Below are 9,791 nucleotides of genomic sequence, written 5' to 3'. Positions count from 1 at the left end.
AAACACTAATTTGTCCTAAAAAAAAAGCCATCTGTGTGACCTGACATCCCCCCTCATGGTGCAGGACCTGGCCTCACTGATCTGACAGAAGCTTTGTGATAATCAAATCGTTTCCTGTGTCATCAGTAGGAAGTATTACATCACAGAATGAACAGACATGTACAGATGTGGTGTAGAAGTAACCAACCAGACACTGATGATCAGCCTGAGGTAATAGCACTGAGTGGCCAGGTGGCGGTTACGCAGTCAAGCCACCAATCAAGCCAATAGCAATGTTGCACAATTTTGAACCCAAAGGTACATTAACTAATACATAAAGCAACTTTGCACTCATGAAGTATAGTATATCACCATTTTTAATCTAAACGGCTCTATCAGTCTGTTTGCACTATGCAATCCATCCAGTTTCTCAGAAACTATACATTTGGTACAGCCTCACAGAGTTGCTAGCAACCCTCATGGTCTTGTTTTGCTTGGTTCAGCCGTGCAACGTATGCACCAAATATACATTTTCTAAACCTTTTTATTTTTATTTTTATTTTAAATTGATACAAAATTCGATCTATGCATTTGTTATGAATCAACCATTGCCTTCTGTAGAAAATAAAGCATTTTCAGTAGAAATTGTGTGACATTAAAAGCCAGATTAATCATCTGAGATGGTGCTTCAGAGCTTCTGTAGATTCAGAAGTGGAAACCCTGAGCCCTCTATTCTGTCTGTTGCCATCTAATTCACACCCTGTCCTTTCATATGCAACCAAGCATGCCCTGACGATTTACGTAGCTGACACGTGGCAGCAATTAATCAGGTCTTTGCTCATGGCTGGACGTGGTGATAAGACCAATGGTTGAGGATGAATGCTGGTGGAGATGAAAAAGCGTTGTATTTTTTCCCCTTTACAGTACATTTGTCGTATTGATTCGTCAATTTACATAACAAAGAGGCCAGGTGAGCCATCTCTCTCTTTCTCTCTCTCTTTCTCTCTCTCTCTCTCTCTCTCTTTTTCTCTGTCGTGAGTGTGGATTGTGTGTGTGTGTGTGTTTGTGTGTATGTATGTTTTCTGTGCTCAGATGTTGCTCTGGAACGTTTCTCTTTGTCATCCTGACATTGGAGGAAAGCTATTTCTGGATCAGTGTTTGCTTTTGATTCCACTGTTGCATCCCAGAGGTTTATTGACAAGAGGAAAACTGTTGGGTTACTTGACATACACTACTGGACAAACCTCAGATGACCTGAACACAACGACCTCAGAGGAAAAATCAATGATTATTATTAGACAAGTCTTCCATGGTTGCCAACTTCTTATTTTTATGTAGATAAATTCCAGCAAATTCCATTATTGAGCGTATATTTTCTCGACCTTTTTTAAAATAACCTTTAATCAATGTTTTTCTCACCTAAGGCCAGCACTAAGTTAGTGGGAGTTAGAAGTTTTTCAGATAATATGGATAAAGTTCTGTCTAGTTCTGCTCTGATGTTACTCTACTGAGGACTGACCTTTGTGTTGATACTACAGATTTCAAACCAAACCACTCCAATCACTGACAATCAATGTGTTTTTCTCTCCTTATTGATTCTCTCTCTTAGAAAGTGGTGCCTAAACTGAAACTCTCAGTTCAGTTAAGTTTAAAAATTGTCCAACAAGAGTAATTTTTTTTTTGCAACAATGCAGCATAAAAACATAATAACACAACAGAAGACAATAAAAGTGCTGGTACAGTACTAGACATGCAAAACAGAATACAACAGCGGTTTAGTTGATGAAAGCAAAAAACTGACAGCAGGGGTTGCTAAAGGGGAGTGCTAAGCTGTACGAGGAGGATGGTTATGTTGCATCACAATTAAGAGTGTTTACTGCACATGGGATCAATTGTTTCTAAATTTCTATGATATGATATATTATCTATGACCAAAGAGAGAGGAAAGATTGGATCTTTCCATGTTATTCAATTTCTTGTTAATATACTGTAGCAATTGTTTGAGATGATTGTGTTGATTGAAACCTATGAACAGATTAGTCATTCTTTCACATTTTCTCAACTCTTTTTTAATTTTAATTAATATTTCCCCTATTTTTGGGGGGGTCCCTGGACCCCAGGTTGAGAACCACAGGCATGGGTGGTAGAAGAAGGGGTGTTGAGGGGGCTGCACCCCCTTAAATCTGGCAAAACCGTTAGTTCATAGAAATGTTTAAACTTTCTTCTCCCTTTTTACTAGAATTTAAATGTATGGCAGGAAAAAAGTTTTTACCTACGCTTTTATTTGTTTTATCTGCTAAAAAGTTATAAAATTTGTGTCAAATGTTCTTAATAACTATGCAACTATAATTGATTCTGGCCAATAAAATTAATGTAAAATATGTAATATATATGTATAGTATATAATATATATAGTATATAAGTCATTTTTTTTGCATTTAGTATGATGTCATTATATAGACTTCCCCAGCCTTCTAAGGTCAACTAGTGAAGGAGTCTGAAATCCATCTGACAATTCTAAAATCAAGATTTGTTTATGAACCAAAATATATGCTCTAATCACATTACAAGCAGAGAAACTCAATGAATAAATGCCTTAATAGAGTTTTTCTGCCATCAAGTAGCTCATAGAGATTAGATAGAGAAATGGTGGTTGTGTCATCCACTCCGCTATTATTCAATTCCACCTCTTATTCAATTTGAGACAACCAGTGGTGACAGTAAGCTTGGATTTGCCTAAAAGTAATAAATACATTGGGAAACGTTTGTGTATTATAGTCAGCATTATGACGGGGGTGGATATGCTTCATCATGGAACATCTGACTACAGGTGAAACTGAAAACACTTGAGGTCTTTTGATGCCTTTTAGTCCCGTAATGCTGAGTCCAGCAAGTCATCTGTGTTAGATTTTCCACTGCAACACACAGAACATAATTCAAAGCCTGTCCTAGCTCACGTTAATGGCCTGCTCAGCAAAGTATCCTCTCTCATCTCGCACAACAGAACAATATCCATTTTGCTCTTGTCATCTTGAAATTAGACAAGCAGTCATAGAACAAGAAAGTGTTATGATGAAGTAATATTTGTTCTTGTTTTTTTTTATTGTGTGTCCTCAGGCAGAGAACGAGAGAACCGACAGTGTCTTGGCCAGCTGATTGTGTATGACTCTGTGTTTATAATGCCTCTCATCCATGTAATTCCAACCATAAATCAATTTTGATCTAGAAGGTTTGAGGAGCTTTCGATTCCATCTGTTTTTCATTATCTCTCGTGGGGATGAAAAGCCCAACTATTGTGATTGGTCCGTATCTATCTTTTTCCACTCTAATCGTCCTTTATAATAAGCCCTTATGCACAGTCACACACATTAGTTTTACACATCTTTAATCCTTTAGTGTCACTTGACTTGATAGACTTGATTGACTCCTTGATGAGTTACTAATATCCAGATGCAAGAATATGTTTTTTAATTTTACGTTTAAAAGCCAAATTTAAAATGGACAAAAATATAACCAGGTTTAATGTGTTACGTTTCCTTTCCTAATTTAGCTTTTATTTGCATTTTAGCTGCAAACCTTGTTATTATGTCTTTATTTAGATTAAATGTGAATACATATTTAATTTTGGCACCAGGCTCTGTCTCCCTGCCAACAGAGCCTGTAGGAAATCAGTAGTAACTGACTGGGGATTCATCCACAGGTGGATGGCAACAGGCTGGTGCAGTGTGATTGCACAGGAAGAAGCAAAGATCCATTTGACAGCTTAAATAGACTTTCCTGTTGGTAATGACACTGCACGAATTCAGCCAAGACATCGGCAGGTCAGAACACAGCAGCACCACTTAAGTTGTCAGCCTGAAGTTGCTCTGCAGGCTTGTGTCATTTCAGCACTTAAATGTTCTAGTTTGATGTTTCTGGGCACCCAACCCAGGTTATTTTTTCCTTCTATAAATGGAAATGTATGGCTCTGAATCGATGAAATCCGGCCTTTTGAAATACCTACAACTATGCAAATTATGCACATGATAGCATGGCTAAGAATACATTTAAATACATATTATAATTATAAAAATGTAACTAATAGGATAAAGAATATAAGTATATCCACTGCCCATTTAGCAACTCTGAATGTCTGCTGTTAGTGTGGTCAACCAACACTGCCCCTCACAGCTCCCTCTGGAGCTACAAAAGGCCTTATACACCATTTATCACATATGTATATGTATTCCCCAAGACCTGTAAACAGACTCTGGTGTGCAAGTGAGTTCCCCTTCAAGAAAAGTGACAAGTCTTGTATCTTTTGACAAAAGTCTCGGTCGAATAAATTTTGACATTTACTGCCAAGGTCATCACCGTAGCCGAGGATGTCTGGCTAGTAAAATGTTTTATCATCTTTTAAATAAGTTAATCTCTTATGGGAATTTGTAATAGGTTTTTTTTCACATCTTATAATTCCTTTTATAATATTTCTTTCTGTCTGTGAATCAAGAGAACTGCTTCTACATGCTGAGGATTTATCCTCATCATAATGCAGACAATACCACACAAAGAGAGAACTCCCCTCAGGCTGAATGCTCTGGACCATGAACCCCTTTAGTTCATACATCCGTCATCCATAGTAGCATGAAGAGAGCATGTGCCCTTAGTCCATCCACGCCATAAGTCAACTTATGATGCCAAATTGAATTTTGATGAACAGATGAAAAGAGTTCAGGGTTTTTTGCTGACCTGGTGAAAGTCATCCATGCGTTCATATCTTAACGGTTGACTTACTGCAACTCTCTCCACTGTAGCCTTAATAAAAATCATGTTGCACACTTGCAGTTTGTCCAAAATGCTGTTATATACGAGGATACGCAGAAAAAAATGATTTGTTGAACTTGCAACTACTACAACTTTTGCACTTGTATTATTTATCCTACCTTTAACAATGTTTTATCAAATAAGTGGAAGGACAGAACACATTTCTTACTCATTCTGTCATCTCTTGAGTGCAACCCCTCCCCTCTCTTTCTCTTTCTATCATGTTCTGAATTTCAAGTTTGTCACCGCATTCCTCTGTCCTTGAGCCTGGTTCACTGGTAATTAAATTAGCAGGATCAAATGCGCAGGTACCTCAACCAATTCATATATTTCCAAAGTTAACAGCCCTCCAGATGACCGACAGTGTTTGCTAATCAACTTTGTGCCGGGCCTGGAACATGCACGACATGATGAAGGTAAGTATGCTGTGGAATGAAAAAGGCCTGTTTCCTGTCCATCAGTGCAAGTGCACATTACAGATAATACAGAAGTGTCAGGTAATGATTATTTTACAAGGTGATTCAACATACAGCATGTCCTCCAGTTGCACACTTTTTTGTGTTGTCAAATGACCTACCTCTTATATGGTTTGAATAGCTTATTTTACTTCATTCTGGGTGGCTCTGATGTAAAGTGAAGGAAAGAAAACACTTTACTCCCCCAAAATCCAGTTAGGTCCATTTCCTGGTCCATATCACATTTTTCAGCATATCACCTGAATTATTACTGTCCTATACGGAGCACAGCAAATTATGCCACTGAAAGAAGCATTAATAAATGATGAACCAGCAGCTGTGAGCGTCAGTGTTATGCAATCACGCACTGTCAGTAGTGTGTGCGTTTGTGTTGCTGTATGTGTATGAGAGAGAAAGAGGGAGTGAGATGACCATGTGACCGAGGTGAGAGAGAGAGAGCGAAGTGGCCAAGACTCCTGCGACGAGTCTGCGTGAGACTTATCCATATTGATGCTGTATTTACCTCCGCCGCCTCCTTGCATTGACCTGAAAGTTACTGTTTAATGCATTATTAAAAAGGCTTGAAGGCTTCAAGTGCTCTGAGCGATATATAGAGGATGAGAAGAGTTTGATATTTTATGCTTCAACGGCATACAGTAAATGCATATATTTATACTGCCTAGTTAACGCTTGTACTTTTTAAAGGTGCTCATTCAATAGAGAGGCAGAATGCCGGAAGTGCCAGCACTGAGTGAAACAGCATGTACTGCACAGCACTGCACAATACTTAAGTATCCAGAACTATGTGTGAAGTGTGAAAGTGGTTTCAGAATGTTGTTTATGCGCATCAAGTAAGCAGCCAGTGAGTTAACCATGTGTCATGCTGTGTGCCTCTCTGCTAATGGGGCTCGTGTGTCCTTAGGAGCAAAATGCATCACTACACATCAGAGTTATAAAGTAATGATTACTGTTGTGGCCTGTACAGTATAATCAACGCATCTATACGCGAATAGTTGGGATGGAAATTTTATCCAGTGACAGTAATTGTATGCAATCCAGAGGGGTTTAACAATATACAATAGGAATATACATCATAAATCCATGTCACTTTGCACCCAGCTGTCTTCGCTCCAAGTCGGCTGGATTTATTGCTCCAATTGTTGCACCAACCTATTAGTTGCCCAGAGGTGTGCCCCAGCGCTCATTTAACTAAGCTCAGTTACAATTAGTCTATGTCATAAATTATGTATTGTTTTTCTAATATATTTAGTGTATAGTATTTATGAAGTCTGCTACATAAAATACAATTGAATGTCAGTTTGCTATGTTGAAGATAAGTTATATTATTTTATATATCAGAGAGTTGTGTTGTTTATTGCCATGCAAACAGGGTAGCTAACTGTTACCATTGTATGGATTGACATTTAATTTAGTACAGATATTGTCCAGAGGATATATCCTAATCTTTGATTCCCTGACTTTTTCTATTCCAGCAAAACTAATAACAGTCCCTTCAGCCTCAACTGTACTTTGTGTTTAGTGCTAATAAGCAAATTCTAGCATGCTAACCAAGATGGTGAACATTGTAAACATTATACCCGCTAAAAATATAAGCAGCCATACCTTTTTCTTATGAATTATAATCCTTATAAAACAAAGGACACTGCTTAGTTTTAAGGGTCACAATACAAAAAATGTGGGAACAACAGCTAGATAAGAGGGTGACTTTTTGTCTATAACTATATCCTCAAAGTAAAATAACAAAGTTTTCCCAAAGGCAGAGAAATGCTGATTCCAGAGTTTTCTATCTTCACAACACTTTTACACAAATTGATTCAAACTTGTAAATGCAGTAGGCTATAAAGCTCTGTGGCCAGGGAATCTCATTGACATTGCAACAGAAAATGCAGAGAGTAACCTTTTATGTTCTGGTACTTTGCTTGGTGTTATTTAAAAATGTGCATTGTTGTTCAGGATACAAAATGTCTCTTTCTCCTCAAGGTAATCTGGCCTTTCCCCTGACTGTCTTGTAAAAAAAATCAACAATATGGTAAAACAGGAAGCTTGTTTATCAGAATTTAAGGGAATCTTTTGAGGAATTTACATTTAAAAGGGTGGCAAAACAGAATCACTTCAACTGGCTTTTACAACTGGTTTGAAGTGTATATGCAAAAATCAGAACCCTTTTCATAAGAATACTCTTTTGATCGTGGAATGGTTATGTGAGATTGAAGTGTTAAGAAAAGAATAAACAGCTAAAATAGAGAAAGAAGGGATTCTAGTGAGAGAAATCAGTGTGAGTGGAAGCAATTTGGTCTTTTGTTTTTATTCTGTTTCTTATCTTTTGACACAGTGACACCGAGACTGTAAAGCTGCATCGGGGGCCACATGTCATAATTAATAAAGGTCAGATTGCTGTGAATGAAACTAAAATATCAGTGGATTGACGCAGTATGTAGATGCCAGAGATTAGTTACAGCTTAGGTGTCCTCAAGGATGGAAATTTTGCATCCCACAGGAGCGAGAGTGCTGTGGCTGCAGCTGGCTGATGGGAAACCTTATCAGCAAGTTGCAAGGAGGTATATGTGTGTGTGTGTGTGTGTGTGTGTGTGTTGGGGTAGGAGAGCAGATAGATCATCTTCGTCACAACTTTTGAATTTGGACTATTTTATTGCATGAATCATAGTTGTATTTGATCGAGAAGGGAAGGCTATGCACTTCAAGATGCTCACTACTGGAATCCAAGCAACATTTGCACTGATTGTGAGCTCCCCAAAACTGTTACACAGCTGGACCCACAGTGTGAGACCCACAGAAATTTTGATCTTTGGCCACCACCTACACAGTCAGCTTTCTGTTTACTTCTCTCCCAACTGTTGCCACCATACTGACATTTAAAGTGCATGACTAACCAATTAGTGACATTTCTGAAGGGTAAATCAATGGGAAGAAGAAAACTGTGAGGGCTTTTGCTGGCTGTGGTCTATGATTGACACCTTGATCTGCTCACATGATACAATCAGCTGATGACCTGTCAGACAGGTCAGTGGGACAGTGTTAGCCGAAATCTGCATGAGCTGTAGGACTGAAGATTGTTTTATTAGACCAAATGAGAAAGAGATAAGGTATACATAAGGTTGAACAAGGAAATAAATACATGATGAGGAAAGATAGGGTGCAGTAGATGATGTAAAGTGAAAACCAATCACAGGGTTTTGGCAGTATATTATCGGGGGTTTGTAAGTGTTATTGATAAAAGCTGCCAGTCACTACACTGTTGCTGCTGAGATTTCAAGCTTTCTATACAAGCACTCCAGATTTTCTTTAAGCTCTCCCACAAACATTTAATGAAAGAAGGAGAGGAAAAATGTTGACAGTATGTATACAGATCATGAAAGGACATGTTTTTTGTAAACTTACCTCTGCAATAAAAGAAAAGCTACAGTTGACACATGCTGTATAGTGGTGTACCATTTTAAAGGCAGATGAATCTTAGCACTCAGAATATGAAGACTAATGTAAAGTTGCTCTTATATTTGTTAGATACGTGGCAACAAAGTAGTTGGCTAGCATCCATACACCAATCAACCTGTGTATAGTGGGCAGTGGCAGTAACAGTAGCAGACAATTGCTACTGTATGTCAGAATACATCAACATCATGGGGAATTAAAGATAGACTACCAGCAGCAATGTAAATCCCGCTAAAGCCAATTTCAAATGTCAGACTACCCTAACATATTTTAGTAATCGTGCTTTTGTCTATGAGAATGCAAAATCATATTACCCAAGTAATTATTTGATAATCAATGTTGTTGATAAAAAAAAAATCCTTAACCCTAATCTATTTGGGGTCCTCTTTAACAGTTTAAAAAATATACATACATTGCTTTATTATCTTGATACTTCATGACTTTTCCTAATTTAATGAAAATTGCATATAAACATGCTTTTAAAGTCATTACAATGATTCATATGTCCTCCGTTTGTGGTCTCACAGACTCCAGCTGTCAAACATGGTAAAATAAAATGTTTCATGTCATGTCCAGATCTATCTGGTGGTCCAATTTACCCCAAACATAAGCATTAGTGCAAAAAGTACTTTTAACTTTTACTTAAAGCCCATAAGAGGAACTTTCATTTTTTTGTTGATTCTAGCGGCCCCTGTGGATAAAGGTGGTAGTGTTTACACCACCTTGTTTTATCTGATTCATAGAAATCCACCTGAATCGACCCAATGGCAGGTATCAAGAATAACTAAATAGAAATAGCCAATCTTCTTTCGGATGTGATTTTGTCTTTTGATTGTTTGTGTTCGTAGGTTATAGATATATACACATAAATGTAGACCCAGGGAAGACTGTATGGGTTTTAGGGCAGAGCTAGTGAGGATCATAAACATATAGGCATCAATATTAAATTCAGAATGTTTTATAGTTAATACTTTTACGTTTAAGTAAAAGTAGTAATATCACAGTCCATAAATTCTATTTTACAAATTAAAGTCTGCATTTAAAGCTTGCAAAACATGCATATGCACAACATATATAAAAATA

This window comes from Morone saxatilis, unplaced genomic scaffold, assembly GCF_004916995.1.
Source record: "Morone saxatilis isolate NCDOM2014 unplaced genomic scaffold, NCSU_SB_2.0 Contig21, whole genome shotgun sequence".
In the NCBI taxonomy this organism is placed as follows: Eukaryota; Metazoa; Chordata; class Actinopteri; family Moronidae; genus Morone; species Morone saxatilis.
The sequence above is the reverse complement of the archived record's forward strand: the minus strand, read 5'-3'. Positions refer to the sequence as shown.